The 19,983-nt window shown below is 37.5% G+C and overlaps 1 protein-coding gene across 8 annotated transcripts in view; it reads left to right on the forward strand.

Moving 5' to 3' along the window:
* mcc (mutated in colorectal cancers) overlaps positions 1–19,983 on the forward strand; it is a 164,169-nt gene that overhangs the window by 74,870 nt on the left and 69,316 nt on the right.

Genomic DNA, 19,983 nt, shown 5'->3' on the forward strand with positions numbered 1-19,983 from the left:
CTGCCCAACCTTAATTGGGTTCCAAATGGCCACTGAACCGGATGCAGTAATTCTTTTCCCACAGGGGGTGGCTGTACTTTCTGCTGTCTGGGCAGTTAGTCTTGCAGTTGGTCTAGCATGCTCATCCCTGTGTGGCTGATGAGAGGTATTTGCAGTCCAAACAGTTACTGTATCTGTGCTTTTAACAGTAGCATTTTCAGTACTGAAAATACATGTACTTGTTATATTTTTGGATTTTTCTTTTTAATTAAAGGCTGCATCACACATTGACATTTAAATCTGTCCTACTGTTTGCCTTTATGGATGTCCCATTTTAGGGCATAATTCTGTTTAATGTATTTGTCTGCCATGTTGATTGATATTCAATAAGCTTATTTGCTGGCCCCAGATGCCCTGCTTATTGTGCACTGTGCTCCGTTCCATTATCTATTTTTGCTTCATATTAAAAAAGTGCTCCATGGGGATTTAGAACAAAAAAAGGAGGCGATTACCAGAAGGTTCCCTCTGCCTGCAGGCACAAGAAGCTGTGGAAATGAAAACAACAGAAGCTGCAAAATGGCAAACAGCAGCCGTTAATAGGCAAGCAACGTGCGCTTCAGTGTATAAACGCCTGGTGAGGAATTGCTAGCAATATCTGTGCTGGCTCTCACTCTGGGCTGCACTCTCTTCTCAGCTTTTGAAAATGTGTTTGCTTCTAAATGACTATTTAGGATTACTTTCCATCTGAAACAAGTACAATATTTTTAAATGGTTTCCAGGGACAGAATGAAAAAATAGCAGCTAGTTTTTACTTTTCAATTTTAGGACTGAAACGGTCCTTATAATTGGTGAACTTCCAGCTCGACAAACTGTAATCCTTGCTTGGGTACACTTGTTGGACTGGGCTGCCTAAGGTCTAGCAGAGAAAATGGCATTGAAGGCCCACTTTTGCAACAATTAATCATATGTAGACAATGCTAAATGTAAACAGGTGCTATATAGGTGCTATATAGAGTTATAGGTGTTGTATACATCTATGGTGGAAATATGAATTGGCTGATCTGACACTGCCTGTGAGCATAATAAATAAAGGGTGGCTACTAAAACAGACACAATAATTAGAGAAAGTATCCTTATCTACAATTTGAGGACCTTTGGCATAGCTTGTAGGTAGAACTATATACATGTAAGTATGGGATCTATTATCCAGATTGGGACATGGGGTTTTTTCTTTAATTTGGATTTTTATCCAAATAATAGCTTAATATATAAAAACTCGCCCATGTTCTATTCATTCCTATGAGATTTTTAGAAGCGTATTTATCAAATAGTGAGTTCTAACTTTCACCCATCGATAAATACACTTAAAATCACATAGGAATGAATAGAATGTGGGTGAGTTTTTATGTATTAAGCTCACATTTTGATAAATAAGCCTACTAAAAAAGAATTTTAACATGAAATAAACCCAATAGAATTGTTTTGCTTCCAATAACAATTAATTACAGTTTATCTTTGTTGGGATCAAGTACAAGGTACTGTTTTTTTATCACAGAAAAAAGACAATATTAAAAAAAAAAAGATGTGAATTATTTGATAATAATGGACTTGGGCCCCCTTAGTCCCTGCCTTCTGCTATGATGTGACACGTTCTACATTTTTTTCTAAAGGACAGTGTTTCTTGGTACCTTGAATTGAAATATCGCAGCCCCTCTGACTATTGTAAGGGAAAAAGTTACTTGCAGACTTTAGTTTAATCCAAATGAATATGTACTGTTGGTGTCTTTGTTTATGCATTACTTCCAGGTATTTTTTCTAATGTAGTAGATTCATTTGGATGATTTTCTGAAAAGTAGCAAATAATTGCTTTTCCACAAAGCATATATAATGATTTCACATTTCCCACTGCTAATTAGCACTGATATTTCCTCCAATACACTTCTTCCTCCAAAAATCATTGTATGCGGAAAACCTTTACTTTGGGGCATGGTGTCCTTTATTAAACATTTACTTTTGTCTTTCCCCTGGCAGGCAGCACAAGTGCCTTTTGTTTTGTACTATGGATGTCCAGCAAAGCTACAGTTGTAAGATGCCAAGCCCTATGCCGACACTTTTCTTTTAAGAACAGCTGGAGGGCACAGCACATTATTGACATTAAATGACTCTAGTGCTTGGTAATTTTATAACTTGGGTATTACAGGAGCATCCACTGATCCATAGATTAGCTACATAAAATCTTAAGGCTGCTGCACAGAACTGTTGTATCAAGTGGAAATTTACATCAGACAGATCCGAGGATAATGAATTCCATAAACTGTTCTCTGTGGAAGCCACTTGGCTCAATAAATTTCTTCCTGTTGTGTAGAAGTCATCTTCGGACAAACATATTTAATCTCCAAGCAGGTGCGCTAGCTATGGCCTGCAGTGATTCATGTGCAGACTGGTGTGTCTTCAGCAATAGATGTCAGTGCCTATAATACCGGCTTGATCCCTGCTAGTAATCACTACCCTGAGGGCATGAGCAGAATCAGTCACATGAAGCGAATGGAGCAATATGTTAGTAATAATGATTTTTGCAACCCAGATGTAGCCTAGTGGTGGTGGGAGCTTACTGTTTGCACCGTGGAAAATATTGAGTTGATGGCAGACTGTTCCTTGCGCTTATAGGAAGAAATGATGAAAGCTTTGCAAGGTATTTATTATTGTTATTCGTTATATAGCACCAACATAATCCACAGTGCTTTACAAAGATTATACATCATTCTCATCATTCCCTGCACCAGTGGAGCTTATAATCTAAGGTTCCTGTCACATTTACACTCATGACATGTAATCAAGAGATTATCAAGAAATTCTTTGTCCAGAAAACTCTAGGGATGCACCAAATCCACTATTTTTGGGTTCGGGCAAACCCTGAATCCTTCGTTAAAGATTTGGTCGAATATTGAACCAAATCTGAATCCTAATTTGTATATCTGCAAATTAGGCTAATGAATGATTAGATAGAAGCATGCAAAACGTAAACTTTTTTTTTTTTTTACTTCTGTGTTCCAAAAGTCACATGCTTTTAAGGATTCGATTTGGCCAGGTACTTGGGTACGACTGGATCCGCTCAAAAAAGGCCAAATTCTGAACCATAGCATGCCTAGAATGCCTAGAAAACTCTGTGGCAGTTCTGATTATTCTTGCAACCATAAAAAAAGTAAATGTAAATGCTATGTAAATAAGGATAGCAAAATAATCCTCGTTTTGTTTTGTTTTCTTTAACATTAAATGTTTTAACGTTTTCTACATTGCTAAAATACCTCTTATCTGGATATACTCAGGTCCAAGCTATCCAGAAAATACCGGTATGGGACCCTTTATCTGGAAACCAGTCGTCCAGAATGTTCCGAATTATGTAAAGGCTATCTCTAATAGACTCCATTATAAGTGAATAATTCTTATTTTTTTAAATGATTTCCTTTTTCTTTGTAGTAATAAAACTGGACCTTGTATTAGATTCCAACTTAGATATAATTAATTCTTATTGGAGGCAAAACAATTCTAATGGGTGATGTTTATTTTATTATTTGTTTAAATAATTTTTAACAGATGATAGGTATCGAGATCCTAATAATGGAAAGATCCCTTATCTGGAAAACCCCAGGTCCCGAGCATTCTTGATAAATGGTCCCATACCTGTACATACCGTACCCCTAGTAGGTAACTAAGGTGAAGGTAAGGCATGTGATACCCATGGCAGCTCCTTATGACATAACCTGTGTATGATTTTAGATGTAGATTATTTTGGGCAAATCACAAAATGAGGCATAGCTAAAATATTCATTTCGAAAAATAGCCTGTGCCTTCCTAAACATATTATCCAATTTATAACCCAAAAGCTTTGCTGTCGGTCAATATTTGTACAAAGTGCATTATGCATTACATTGTATTACTTGCCAATGTCATTGAACACTAATATCCTTCAGGTTCAGTAGCCTCTTGATACAATGTAGTTATCCACATATATGTACATGTCACATTCATTTTAATTGGTTATGTTATAGGCATAGTGTTTAGATCATGTAGAAATGAGCTCCATTGTGAACAACTTTAGGGTGCTGGCATGAATGGTCTTTTATTTACTACATTTTGCAAATGTTTTAAATTCTGACAAATAAAATTTTTTATGTTTAATGATAGTTATCCTTTGATCCATACTATTTTTGGACTTTCATCTAGTTTTCTAATTCAGTGTCTTCTGGCACATGGCAGTCATGGTGGCAAGCAGAGAACTGATTCATAGAGTGCCTAATGCCTTATGAGGGAGAGACACAAAGCTATACCAAACTCTTTTGTGCTGTGATTGACATGCACCAATGGAAAAGAATTTTAATCCTATGAAACGTGCATTTTAATTTGCAATCAAAATAATACTACCTGCCCCTGATTGCTTGCTACCATGGGTGTTCTGGCATCAGCAGTTGCTGCTCAAAAATGTTTGCTGGCAAGTGTGAATCGCATCAGGTGCCTGTTGACCCACTGATCTCTAATGGAATGCACTCATATGGGGGCAGTGGTGTTCATATAAAGTGTAAACACCGCAGGTATAAATGAACAAGCGGTGGGATACTGAAAGAATGTCTTGGAATTTCGAAGTTCTATAAACAGCCATGATTAGCCGTGTCACCGTGTGAGTAATGCCATACAAGATTGATTTTTCTGGTGAATCACATCTAACACCATACATTTTCATGCTTGTGGCTACTAATCTTATTTTATATAATGGGGAAATGGCATATGAACACTTTTTTAATTTTAAGCAATTATTACTGGGCAATCATAAGAGAGCATTCCTAAGTGTACCCCTAAGTGTAGTGTGCCATAAGGCAGCTGTTTCCAATCTAGAAGATGTGATTTAGCTTCCTGCTATTGGCGATGAAAGGAGTTGAGATCACCCTAGTCTAATCTCCCTTAGAGGAATCCAGCAAACCAAAACACACTGAGTGCCATGTGCCTTGGGTTCTGTGGATGTGATCACTGACAAACTATGTGAAATGGCATAAGCAAAATATTCTGAAGGTTAGAAAGTTTCATCTTTGTGAAGCAGCGTGTATTTATTTAGTTCCTCCTTATGCATTCTTTCAACAGTTTACCCTGGGCTCTGTGTCAGTTGATGTGGCATATTTTGCTTTATTTAGTTGGCACCTTAGCTTTTACTCACACGGAGGGTGATGCCTGATCTACTGATTGGTCCGCAAGAGAACAAATCAAAAGAAGATGTTAAGTTTTGCACAGTATGAGTAATGATCTTGTACGCATTTAGAACTGTTTAAACCCATTAAACCTCTTTTTGGAACTGGACCAGAAGGCATTTATCTGAAGGCCTTCTGAAGCGCTATCCAAAGCAGTCCTTATGGACTCTATATTGGTATAGAGTAGATTATAAAGATCTATTATCTCAAGTACCTTAAACCAAAGTGAATGCATATATAGAATGCATATATATTTAGGTTCTCAGCAGCAAGTAGTCATCACCTTAAATTCTACATATAGTTTATCATTTTATTTTCTCCTCAAAAATAATCCAAAAATTTTAGAAAGTGTATTTTGTTATATCTAAGCATTCCTTGTATAGAACTAAATACTAATACAAAATATAAAAAGGCTTTACACTGGCTCGGATATCCCAAAGGCACAAAATGAAGAATGCCCACAGGACATAAGTTCTGCACTGATATAAAGGATGAGTTTCTTTTCAAATTGGACCAATAATGTTATGGCTGATTTCACTATGAAATCTCGAGCTCCCCTGTTGCTTTATAGTTTAGTGTGTCATATTGTTACCCACTCATGGAGCTATTAACCAACCATACAAAAGAACTCCTAGGGGTATATTTATCATGCTGTGTAAAAAGTGGACTAAAACATAACCGGTGATGTTGCTCATAGCAGCCAATCAGATGCTTTGCTTTGGTTTTCTAACTGTTGAAATCTGATTGCTGATTGGTTGCCCTGGGCAACATCACCAGTAATGCTTCACTCCACTTTTCACAAAGCTTGATAAATAAACCCCCTAGGGGGACATTTACTAATCCACGAACGTCCGAAAAGCGTCCGAATGCATTTTTTTCGGTATGATCGGTATTTTTGCAATTGTTTTCGTCGCCGTCGAGACTTTTCCGCGAATTGTCGCAACTTTTTCATCGCCGTCATGACTTTTTCGTTGCTGTCGCAAAATAATCGTACTGTCGTGCCTAGTACGAAAGTTTCGGATTCATTCAAGCTTCAGTATCGTGACTTTCCTTGGGCCAGGTTGGAGCTGCAGAGTGCCATTGAGTCCTATGGAAAGCTTCCAAAATCATGCAAAGTCGGAAAGGTTTGCCCGCCGTTTACGAGCGCTCAATACGAAAAAAGTTGCGGCAATTCACGAAAAAGTCGCGATGGCGACAAAAAAAAATCTAAAAAAATACGAAAAAGTCACAAAATTTGTGGATTAGTAAATCTCCCCCCTAGTGTCACTACTTGTGCCACTGCCCTAAAATTGGAAATATTTTAATGAAAATCTGATTCAAATATAAATATTACTTGCATTGGGAGTTTAATGATTATAAACACTATAACAAAAAGTTTTTTAAGTATATTAATAGTAAAAAGATGCAGGTTGAGGGTGTGGCCCCATTGAGTTATAATAACAATATGGTTACAGCGGATACAGAAAAGGCAGATGTGCTTAACCAGTTCTTTTCTTCTGTGTATACAGTAGAGGAGCCAGTGGGCCAAGTCCCACCCAATAGCTTCACTGTTGCCTCAGCTCCAACTACGCAGTGGTTGGCACAGGATATGGTGCTTAAAGGGTTACACACGATAAATGTAAACAAGGCACCTGGGCCAGATGGAATACACCCTCGGGTACTGAGAGAGCTAGGGGCAGAATTGCAGTGGCCCTTGTTCCTGATATTCTCAGACTCTCTTTCATCAGGTATGGTACCTAGGGATTGGAAGAAGGCGAATGTCATTCCCATATTTAAAAAGGGAGTAAGATCTCAGCCTGGCAATTATAGGCCTGTAAGTTTGACATCCGTGGTGGGCAAGTTATTTGAAGGCTTGTTAAGGGATCACATACAAAATTATGTAGTGGAGAATGCCATTATGAGCAGTAATCAGCATGGCTTTATGAAGGACAGGTCATGTCAGACCAATTTAATTGCTTTTTATGATGAGGTAAGTAAGAAGCTGGACAGTGGGGATGCAGCAGATATAATCTATTTGGATTTTGCCAAAGCGTTTGATACCGTTCCCCACAAACGACTGCTTTCTAAGCTAAGGTCTATTGGTCTTAGTGAAGCCGTTTGCACATGGATAGAAAACTGGCTACAGGATCGGGTACAGAGGGTGGTTGTTAATGGTACATTCTCTACTTGGAATAAGGTCCTCAGTGGGGTCCCTCAGGGTTCTGTACTGGGTCCACTTTTGTTTAATTTGTTCATAAATGACTTAGGGGAGGGTATTATGAGTAATGTATCGGTGTTTGCAGATGACACAAAACTCTGCAGACCAGTCAGTTCTATCCAGGATGTGACATCCCTGCAGCAGGATCTTGACCAACTGGCAATCTGGGCAGCTAAGTGGCAGATGAGATTTAATGTGGATAAATGTAAGGTCATGCACCTGGGATGTAAAAATATGCAAGCCCCGTATACCCTTAATGGGACTGCACTAGGCAAATCCATAACGGATAAGGACCTTGGAGTCCTTGTAGATAATAAACTTGGCTGTAGCAAGCAATGCCAGGCAGCAGCTGCAAGGGCAAACAAGGTTTTGAGCTGTATTAAAAGGGGTATAGATTCACGGGAGGAGGGGGTTATTCTTCCCCTTTACAGAGCGCTGGTAAGGCCCCATCTAGAATATACTGTTCAGTTTTGGTCTCCAGTGCTCAAACGGGACATTACTGAGTTAGAGAGGGTCCAGAGAAGGGCAACTAAGCTGGTAAAGGGTATGGAAAGTTTCAGTTATGAAGAAAGACTGGCCAAGTTGGGTCTGTTTACACTGGAGAAGAGGCGCTTAAGAGGTGACATGATAACTATGTATAAATATATAAAGGGATCATATAATAACCTTTCTAATGTTTTATTTACCAGTAGGTCCTTCCAACGGACACGAGGGCACCCACTCCGTTTAGAAGAAGGGAGGTTCCATTTAAACATTCGGAAAGGATTTTTTACAGTGAGAGCTGTGAGGTTCTGGAATTCCCTCCCCGAATCAGTCGTGCTGGCTGATACATTATATAACTTTAAGAAGGGGCTGGATGGATTCTTAGCAAGTGAGGGAATACAGGGTTATGGGAGATAGCTCTTAGTACTAGTTGATCCAGGGACTGGTCCGATTGCCATCTTGGAGTCAGGAAGGAATTTTTTCCCCTCTGTGGCAAATTAGAGAGGCTTCAGATGGGGTTTTTTGCCTTCCTCTGGATCAACTAGTAGTTAGGCAGGTTATATATAGGCATTATGGTTGAACTTGATGGACGTATGTCTTTTTTCAACCCAACTTACTATGTTACTATGTTACTATGTATTTAAAATTCTATTAACTGTGTTACTTTTTTTGTGATAGTTTTGTTATAACTATCCTCAGGAGCTTCTGGGGTACCTGCAGCATTAATATGAAGCCCTCCACTACTTCGGATTTAGTAAATTGGATTTCTTTAAGTAAAATGAATAATGCGTGCTTATGCGAGTCACATGCAGTTCAAGTATAAACATACTTGAGTGGTTATAATTATGGGAAAAGGACAACATGTATACAGCAAAAAATACTTCTCAGTGACTTTATTATTTTGCTTGCCCTATTTATTTATCAAACATTTTGGCTTTGTGCAGTCAAGTTTATTAAGCTCAGAAGTATCATATTTTAACCTTTTTCTCCCAAAATAATGACCTTCCTTCAGTCCAATTACAGTGCATTTATTATTAAGGATTTCGGTACTAGCCTAAAGCTGGCCATACACATTAAGATTTTTCTCTCCCTAATGACCAATTTCAGCGGGACTCGACAAATCCATCAAATTATCGTAAGGTTAGTGGGCACCGAATGATCATATATCTAGTGATTTTTCATCCAACATCGGTCAGAAAAACGATTGGACAGGTTTGAAAATTTTCATCGTTAAAGGACGTCAACCCCAAAAATAATGTTTTGCCTAATAAAAGAAAACATAATTCTAAGCAACTTTCCAATATGTGTTTATTAAAAATTATAAGTGCTATAAAAGTTATTTGTAATTGTAATTTCTATTGAAAGCAGCATTTGCTGAACTCCTGGTTGTTACTTTTTAAACAAGGTTGCAATGGTCAGTCTCCTCCAGCAAGGCAGGTCTGTCAGTCTGCTGCCTTGTGTTACATTGTTTTAAATGTCTGAGCCACCAGCGCAGAGAATAGGACAGACAAACACTGCTTTTAATAGCAGTTATATATACAAATAACTCAAAAACCATTACAAATAGGTAATGAATGTATAGTGCAAAGGTTCTTAGAATTTTGTTTCCTTTATTAGGCAAAAATTATATTTTGGGTTGACTTTTCCTTTAGCAATATAATTTGCCCATTGTCCAATTGTTTGCAGGACCAAGCAGGTAGTTTAACCAGTTGACGATATCGCTTGAAATGGATGGTTTTGCTGATAGGCAAATCATACTTTTAAATAATCATTTCAGGATAAGCTTATCATTAACATTAATCAGATAGTTATGAGCTTACAAGGCAAATTTAAATTCATTTATACCCTTTATCATTAGGTAATCATAATTCTAGAATAATAGATGTTTCTAACTTACTAAAACTTAAATTTAATGTGAGTGTTTTATGTAAAAAAAAGTATTAAAAAAAAATTAAATATGCTACTTAAAATCCTATTTAAATAATGCCAACTATTGCTTATAAAAAGGCTTTTAGGGAAGAATGCGCCAGCTTTGTACACAATAGATTTGCTACCTGGTATTCTTGTTATTCAGCTGATACTTGGGCATCCCAACAAGTGCCACTGTTTCACAGTTTTATTGAGTTTGGGACTTTTACTGGGCCATTGTACATACCAATGAATAAATAGTCTGTATGTAATCTGTTTGGTATTACACAGATAGAGGAAGGTCTGTACAATTGATTCTCTTCCCTGACAGGTAATTTCAGGATTATCAAAATGCCTACACCCTACTATGTATTTACCTGCAGTTGGAATCCATTTTTGTACACTAGGTGGTTTTGTCCTCAGTTCAGGAACCCATAGTAACTTATCAGCAAATAGCAATAAACAGTCTACTGCAAGTTAGAAACTGAAAGCGAATGTCTGATAGGTTGTTGTGGGTTTCTTCTGAGGGACAGAATTGACCAGTGCTTGCCATACACACACATCTTCAAATAATACTTGGCTGTTATCATGTATTGTATTAGTTGGGACTGTTCTGATACTCATTATTTCTTTGTGTAAATGGAATTTGAATATCTGTATATATATAATATATCTATATATAAATACCGGGGAATTCCCTACCAGTCATTTGAACTGAAGAAGCCACTCGGATGAGTGGTGAAACGTTTTCAAGAAAAAAACTCAGAAAAAGTCCAGTTGTTTTAGACTTAATTCTACTAGATACTGTATATCATGACCTGGATGAATGAGAATCTTCATAGACAATATCTGTATACAAATATATATATACAGTGGTGTGAAAAACTATTTGCCCCCTTCCTGATTTCTTATTCTTTTGCATGTTTGTCACACTTAAATGTTTCTGCTCATCAAAAACCGTTAACTATTAGTCAAAGATAACATAATTGAACACAAAATGCAGTTTTTTAATGAAGGTTTACATTATTAAGGGAAAAAAAAAACTCCAAATCTACATGGCCCTGTGTGAAAAAGTTATTGCCCCCCTTGTTAAAAAATAACTTAACTGTGGTTTATCAATTTAAATTTTCAATTTCAATATTAATTTCTGTAGTCACCCCCAGGCCTGATTACTGCCACGCCTGTTTCAATCAAGAAATCACTTAAATAGGAGCTACCTGACACAGAGAAGTAGACCAAAAGCAACTCAAAAGCTAGACATCATGCCAAGATCCAAAGAAATTCAGGAACAAATGAGAACAAAAGTAATTGAGATCTATCAGTCTGGTAAAGGTTATAAAGCCATTTCTAAAGCTTTGGGACTCCAGCGAACCACAGTGAGAGCCATTATCCACAAATGGCAAAAACATGGAACAGTGGTGAACCTTCCCAGGAGTGGCCGGCCGACCAAAATTACCCCAAGAGCGCAGAGACAACTCATCCGAGAGGCCACAAAAGACCCCAGGACAACATCTAAAGAACTGCAGGCCTCACTTGCCTCAATTAAGGTCAGTGTTCACGACTCCACCATAAGAAAGAGACTGAGCAAAAACGGCCTGCATGGCAGATTTCCAAGGCGCAAACCACTTTTAAGCAAAAAGAACATTATGGCTCATCTCAATTTTGCTAAAAAACATCTCAATGATTGCCAAGACTTTTGGGAAAATATCTTGTGGACCGACGAGACAAAAGTTGAACTTTTTGGAAGGTGCGTGTCCCGTTACATCTGGCGTAAAAGTAACACAGCATTTCAGAAAAAGAACATCATACCAACAGTAAAATATGGTGGTGGTAGTGTGATGGTCTGGGGTTGTTTTGCTGCTTCAGGACCTGGAAGGCTTGCTGTGATAGATGGAACCATGAAGTCTACTGTCTACCAAAAAATCCTGAAGGAGAATGTCTGGCCATCTGTTCGTCAACTCAAGCTGAAGCGATCTTGGGCGCTGCAGCAGGACAATGACCCAAAACAAACCAGCAAATCCACCTCTGAATGGCTGAAGAAAAACAAAATGAAGACTTTGGAGTGGCCTAGTCAAAGTCCTGACCTGAATCCTATTGAGATGTTGTGGCATGACCTTAAAAAGGCGGTTCATGCTAGAAAACCCTCAAATAAAGCTGAATTACAACAATTCTGCAAAGATGAGTGGGCCAAAATTCCTCCAGAGCGCTGTAAAAGACTCGTTGCAAGTTATCGCAAACGCTTGATTGCAGTTATTGCTGCTAAGGGTGGCCCAACCAGTTATTAGGTTCAGGGGCAATTACTTTTTCACACAGGGCCATGTAGGTTTGGATTTTTTTTCTCCCTAAATAATAAAAACCCTCATTTAAAAACTGCATTTTGTGTTTACTTGTGTTATCTTTGACTAATAGTTAAATGTGTTTGATGATCAGAAACATTTTGTGTGACAAACATGCAAAAGAATAAGAAATCAGGAAGGGGGCAAATAGTTTTTCACACCACTGTATGTGTGTGTGTGAAGCCATTCATTTCCCTTGTATCTGCAGGAAATCTCTCTGGTAGGACAAGAAGGTCTTTGCATTGCTTCTTTGTATGTATATGGGCTGATGGCTAATCACTGTGTTGATTTATTCTTCAATATCCAAGGTTTCTTGCTTCTTTTACCCATTCTATTTCCATAAGTGCACAAGTATAGCTGAATCTATTTACCATTTTTAGTATCTTAGGGGCAGAAAAAAATGAAATGTTGGCCTCGTGCACATCTCCGATTTATGAGAGTGCTGTCAAAACGATATAAATATGGATCCAAGGGCACCCAGCGGCACTCAGAAATCAGATTCATGAACTTGAACACAACTTCTAACAGTGTGATTGGATGTGTTTCCTATTCACAATAACTACCTTTGGTGTCATAGCACGGCTGGAAACAGGAACCATTTCCCAAATTGCTTTCAGCTTAAATACAAGACCATAGTTGTTATATCTGAGTGCCCATGGGTGACCTTGGATTATATATGACAGAAGTCATTCTAACTGCACTTATGCAAATTGGAGATATGCATACTGCTTTAGTTTTAGGCCAGTGCAAAATGAATTGATAAACACCCCTGATTTGTTTATTTAGCCTATCTGAATCTAGTAATACTAAGAAGGTCATAAACCTGGGACCCTAGTATTGTAAGCCAGCAGTACTGACTACTGATCCACCACTTCAACCTCACTAGTCTAGATAAATGGACCAAGGGGAAGGGATTGTTATTGTTCTATGGTTATCATGTGACAGCATGGAATTTTTTTATTATATTGTATATATATATTAGGAATGCACCAAATGCAAGATTTGGTACAGGATTAGGCCAAGATTCTGCTTTTTTTCAGTAGAATTCAGCAAGACTCAGCCGAACCCATGGCCTGGCCAAACTGAATCCCTAAATCACATGACTTTTTGTCACATAAAGATGCAAAACAGCCAAATCTTTCACTAAGGATATATATATATATATATATATGTAAAAAAAAAAAATATATATATATATATATATATATATATAAGTTCCAGGCTGCATATAATTTCTGTGTATAGAGAGGTCATGTGCCTGCCTTTCTGCCTCCAAGGTTGGGCACTTGACTGGAAGTGAAACTATTATAAATTATTTACTATTGCATCATGTAGTATTAGGTGATAATTTTTAATATACACATGGCTTGTCCTGCTTGTGGCCCTCTAACTGCTGTTAAGCTACAGTCCCCAGCATCAAACAATATGGCAATTCCCATCAGTGAAATGTGGAAGATAAACTGTTAATGTATATAAAACATGTTATATTTTAAAATTTGGGGAAAGTAAAGTAATTGTTTATATCATGTCCCTACATCATCTTCAGTCATCTCTGCCTTGCTGGACATGTAGTTTGATAGATAAAAACATACAGAGCTGTCACTAGTTGTTTAGGTGATGGGGACAACATGGTAGAATGTCTAACTGACATAATGAAGCTCATTATTTCAAAGCCGCAGCCTATTTTTAGAAAAGAGCTCCTGCTATCTAGTTTTTGGGGTGGTTGCTCCTCTCTGCACCCCTTAAATATATTGCTTGATTCCCAGCATTGGATATCTAATGTACAAAATAAGAAGCTGCCTGAAGTAGTGGCCTCCACTGCAGTCAGAGTTCTGCTGAAGTCATTAAAACATTGGATGAAACTGCAACAGCTAGTACTTTTTATTTTTCTGCGTTAAACTAGTTGCTGCTGTTTCACAAATTTTAAAGTCTCAAACCTCCCACACCCAACAGTTAAAGGGAATATAAACTGAAATATGTTGGCAGCTATAAGATTTATAGAAATGTGTGTGAATGTAATTGGAAGCAAATGATTTAAGTTATTTTTAATGCAATATAAACTGTGTCTGTTTCTGCACTCCTGGTTTTGACTCTTGAAATAATGTAGCATAAATCAGCTTTCCTTCCTAACTTGTGTTAAGCTGTATTTATAGTGAGAGCACTGCAGACAGTAGCAAGGGGCAGACTCTAATTTCAGTAGCAACTTCTTTTACAAATAATATTTTTTTTTATAATGAACATGTTTTAGAAAGTTGCTCAGGGTTACATTTTCTTTCCATTAGGCCAAATATTATTTTTGGGTTTGCAACTGCTGTAGAAAGCATAACTCCCTATGCAGGGGGTGCTGTGTTTGTGTGCACTGTTTGAATCAGATCCACTTGATATATACCAGATGTTGAATTTTAGCAGTGACAACGATGTCAGTGATTTATATACACTTCCCCCAACCATGGTTACATATTTTTGTATTCCTTGAGTAGTTCATAACTCACCCATACCTATTAAGAACTGGAAGGTTAGGTGTGCAGTAAGTGTAAGTGTTAGGAGTGTATGTACAGATTACCAAGGCTTAAAGGGATGCCTTTCTGTGAATTAATTAAACTATTATTACAATGTCTCTATTCATACATTGCTTCAAGTCCTATTTTTTCAGCCTAAGTGTATTAATTGTTGGAGCAGGGTCACCCCAACTCAAAATGGCCTATGTTGGTTCTGCTTAAAGGAGACCTGTCACCCTAAGAAATAATTCCAAATTTATTGTGTTTATCAAGCAAAATCAACATCACACCAACAAGCTGATGCGGTCCCCTATACAACAGAAAATGAAACCTGCCTGATTGACATCTGGCCTAAAATGTCCCAGATCTCGGTCGAGTAGTTCCATCGGGGGTGCCTATACAGGGGCAGATAAGCTGCAAATTGATCTAAATGGATCTACTCGAATCGGCAACTGAAATCTGCCTGTGTATGGCCACCTTAATTCTTATTTACCCTTGACTTAATCAGCCACAGGCATTTTCAGGCAGCAGTGTAGAGACTGTAATTGAGCCTAAAGATCATACTTTGCTTTGCAAGACTATTGTGTGACATGAGTGCCAGGAAATAATCCCCCCCCCCCATTTTTGTATGTAAAATGGTTATAACCTTTACAGAAGTAATATAAGTAAAATATGTTGGTGATTTATAATTACATTTTAATAATAATAATAATAAATTCCTATTTATTCAGCAAAATTGACTCATAAGTAATGCTTTAGTCCAGTTGATATGTTTTGTGTTATTGGGTGCTGTCAGCTTCCACAGCCGAAATCATTGTGTATTGTCAAGAGCAATTGTGTAGAGTCAAGCACATCCATTCCCTTCATATAAAATTCCTTATTTTTTCATTATTTAAGTTTTTTAATTATTTCAGTTTTTGTTCAGCAACTCTTCGGTTTGGCATTTCATCAATTATCTGGTTGCTAAGGTTTAAATTAACTTAACAACCAGGGAGTCTTTTATATGACTGATATATTTACCAGAGAGGACCTGAACTGTAAAATAAGTAATAAAAACTAACAATAAAATTGTAACCTCACAGGGCAATAGTGTTTGGCTGCTGGGGTCAGTGACTCTCATTTGAAAGTTGGGAAGAGTCAGAAGAAGGCAAATAATTAAAAAAAAGTTGTTCTATAACATGCTAAATAAATTGGAAGCTCTTCCCTGTCCTATGATATAAAAGCTATTTTTCTCTGGCCCCCTTTCCTTGCTTTGTTGGCACAGTCCCCTGCTTCACAGGCAAACAAGAGAAACATTAAGTTCCTTACACCTCATGCAGTTTATTTGCTGAGACTGTTCCATTGATTGCTAGGGACTGCACAATACAAAATTAAATGTTGAGTATTTATCAAGAAAGCCATTTTCTAATGATTTTCTTGTGCTTTTAATTCTCTGTGTGGTGGTATCTTGGAAATTATTATTTTTCTGAATGTAATGAAAGATCCATCGCAAATTGCTCCTCTCTGACATGTCACCGCAGTCGAGCCGCTCCTACCTGCCTAGCATCATATCCTTCCCCGATCTGTTGATCTACAAGATGACTGCAATTGAAATATCCATCATTTCAGCGGATGTCAGTAAAATGGCTTGCAACACTACATTTCACATCTTCATCTAGAAAATGTCATTTTACCTTAGCATGAGAGACAGCAATAAAGCTTCAGATCTGAAATGGACCCAGGCAAGTCTCATTTTGCTAGATGCTATTTAGATTCCTCTCTAGTCCAGCAGTGTTTAGGCTGCATTCAAAGGCTGGGTAATTTATTTTTATTTGAAATGAAAAGCAAATAAACAGCCATACCAGCCAGTAACTAACTTGAAACAGACTAAAACCCTTTTAAGTGAAGCTACATCTAAAAGACAAATTGCTGCTATATAAAGTTTTGAGGGGGTGAAATAAAGTTCTGAATCTTTTAAATTGCAGTTGCTGAAAGAATACATTGCAACTAAATCAGCAGATTCACTTTATGCATTGTCCTCTTCCTGCTCGGCTGAGCAGCCACCTGATTGTACTGTACAGTGATGCTGATGTACTGTGGCATCTTAAAGTGTTGGTTTACCTTTATTTTAACTTTGAGTGTGTTTTAGAAAGTCTCATTCTAAGCAACCTTTTAATTGGGCTTTATATTTTCTTTGAATGTCTTTATTTTTTTCTTTGATGTTCTTTATTTTTTCTTAGACTTTTCTTTCTGTCTTTGAATGATTTGCCTTCTCCCTCTGTTAAGCTTTCAAAAGGGGGTCACTGACCCCAACATCTAAATAACAATGCCATGTGAAGTTTACATTTTATTGTTATTGCTATTTTTTTATTACTCAGTTTTTTATTCATGCCCTCTTTTCATATTCAAACCTCTCGTTCAATTCAATCCATGGTTGCTAGGGTAATTTTGGACCCTAGCAATCAGGTAGCTGCTGGAATTTCAAACTGGAAAGCTGCTAAATATAAACTAAATAACTCAAAAACTACAAATGATAAAAAATCAAAACCAATTGCAAATTGTCCTAGGATATCACTATCTTTTTGTCATGCTGAAAGATAATTTAAAGGCAAACAACTTCTTTAATTTCACACAACATACCTTCTGAAACCAGAGGCATATCAGTTAAAAGGCTAAACATGATACATGTATTTAGCAAAGTTGAATTACAATGTAACTGTAAATTTTACCTTTGTGGCATAGTAGCAAAGTGTCCTTGATGTGCAGGTTTCATTTAAACTGAAAAATACATAGAACAACTTGAATTATGAGCGGATAATGTATTAGGAATGTTAATGGATGCATATACATGCTATTAATGAGGACAGCCATGAGAAAGAGGCCTTCATTTGGCACCTTACAGGTAGAACAGGCTTTTTCTGATGATATATTAAAAGCCATGTACCCATTCACCATTCATTTTAAGAATTATAAATCTGTGACTGTGTATTGCCTCTATTACCGCCGTTGCCTTCATTAACACAAACTGGCGCATGCAATAACCTTAGCCACCAAGTGAGCAGGAAGGATTTTAGTTTTGGGACCATGCAGCCTGCATTAACTGACTAGTGTGAAAAATAGAGGTTGAGCAAGTGGCTTATGCAGGAGGAGAAACTAGTTTTTGTAACTGAATAATGGCGTAGAAGGAGCCATATCATGGCTGCTGAATTTTTTATATTAGAATGCTGTATCCACCAACTTCATTCATTTATATGATAACGCACCACATTTCAGTTCTGTGTTTTTTTTATTAGTGGGAGTGTAAAAATGTACAGTATATAATGTTGTTTTGTTGATATTTGGAAGGCATGGTTGTTGCCTCTGTTAAGCGTGCCGGACCTTAATGGAAAAAGGTTGAGAACCCCTGTCTTGTGTTCTAATATATTTTGCCATAGCTTTTTCTTCACATACAACTTCTGAGAATTATGTTAGGTTATCATTATTGCCGTGGCCTATTAATTAAATGGCGCTGAAATATCAAATTTCTTTCTGAAGCTTAGCTTGGACAGCTCTTTATTATACACTGACATTTCTGCCTACAGCTCTTTTTCTAAATGTTTTTGTGGCAGTCAGCACTATTATTTTTGAAAATGCACCAAGGTAAAGAAAGCACTTAACATGCCTGGTGAGATTTTGATTGTACTAAAGAGCAGAGATGCCATTGGATATGTCTCAGAGCTGTGAACCAGGAAATTTAATATGCAGGCCTGGCTTGAGTCACCTTGAGCGTGTGTCATTGGAGCATTTACACCATCCCAGTGTGAAATGCTTGCCGGCATAGTCTTCTGTTCAGAGTTTCTGGAGCACTGTGATAGAATAACAAACATTTTGCTCCTTTTGAAGGTGTTAATAAGGAAACGGTGAATGGATTTGCTTAAGAAAGACAATGGATCTGTAAATCTGTATACTTTACTGGAGAGTACAATTTAATTTCAGTTATAAGTTTATGAACTCTCTAGTCACTCATGTCGTATTTTATATATATATGTTATATATAAAGAGTGAAGTGAAGAAGGTACTGTAACACCAAAAAAAAAATGAAAGCATTTTAAAGTAATTAAAATATAATGTACTGTTGCCCTGCACTGGTAAAACTGGTGTGTTTGCTTTAAAAGACTACTATAGTTTATATAAATAAGCTGCTGTGTATTCATGCAGTACCTTTATAAACCAGCACCTTGCAATCCCAGCTGCTTTATCATTAAGCTTTGTGCCGAATCTTTCCTCTTCCACAATTCCTTGTTCCCATATTGAAGCTCCTGTATGTAAGCCTTGCATTGCTCCCAGTATATTGGATTCCTTGCTTTGTACTTTGAACTTTGCCTTTGCCTGTCTGACCTGTAACCTGTTAACTGGATTTGCCTTTCCCTTTGCCTAACGTACTATGAACAGGTATTATTCTTTGCCTTTGAAATTCATGGGAGGCCCATGTTATCTAGCTTATTGGCTGCTGCCAGCTCTTGGAAAGGCGGGCATGATTATGCTGCTGTGCCTCTGAGCTAGGCTAACACATTTTATAGAGGTGTACGCCAGTGATTTATTCAGAATTAGCAACTCAGGGATACCTTCCAAATTGCCCCCCAGGTTGTTGGCTTTACATGACTTTAAGACTGCTGAAAAATGTTAGCAACTAATTTATCAAATTGTAACAAGTAAGACTGTAAACATATGTGTGTATGCTAACATTTCCTTAGTGTATTGTAGGTTTTTGCAGCATTCCCATGCAATTTGTACATTACAGCTGATCTGCACAGTAAAGGTTTAGCAGCACAGCAAGACTTTCTCCTGCTGAGCCAGTACATCTAGTAAATATGTGAGATCTGGCCTCCAGTATAAGCTGGGGAATCTAAGGGAATGTATTTGTCATAGCTGCACATGGCTACTTTAAGATAAGTAAGAATCACTGATTCTCATCATCTCTGCCACATCCCTAAATAGGCATAGTTTATCCAGATAAGTGACGGAGGAAACTCATTTCTTGCCTCCCAGGTTGCAGAAAGGCCTGCAGAAATGACATATTACAGTTATTTTTAGCAGTTTTTGTTGTCTGTAAATTATTGTATGGGGATTATCATTTACACTTATTAAGTAAATGAATTGGGTCAGTATGCAGCTTTCTTGTTCTACCATTTGAGTTTTTATGTTGGTGCTGGGATCTTGTTGTTTAGCAACCAGGCCATCATTTTGCCAAGAGAAGGCCTGATTAAAGGAGAAGGAAAAGCTAATAAAGAGTTAATCTCAAGCTGCAGGCATACCTTCAGTTGTCTCAGTATTGCCCAGGTGATCAGAAGCCAGACAGGAAGAAAAAATGCTGAGCTGTGTAAAGA

Source organism: Xenopus tropicalis, chromosome 1, assembly GCF_000004195.4.
Source record: "Xenopus tropicalis strain Nigerian chromosome 1, UCB_Xtro_10.0, whole genome shotgun sequence".
Taxonomy (NCBI): domain Eukaryota; kingdom Metazoa; phylum Chordata; class Amphibia; order Anura; family Pipidae; genus Xenopus; species Xenopus tropicalis.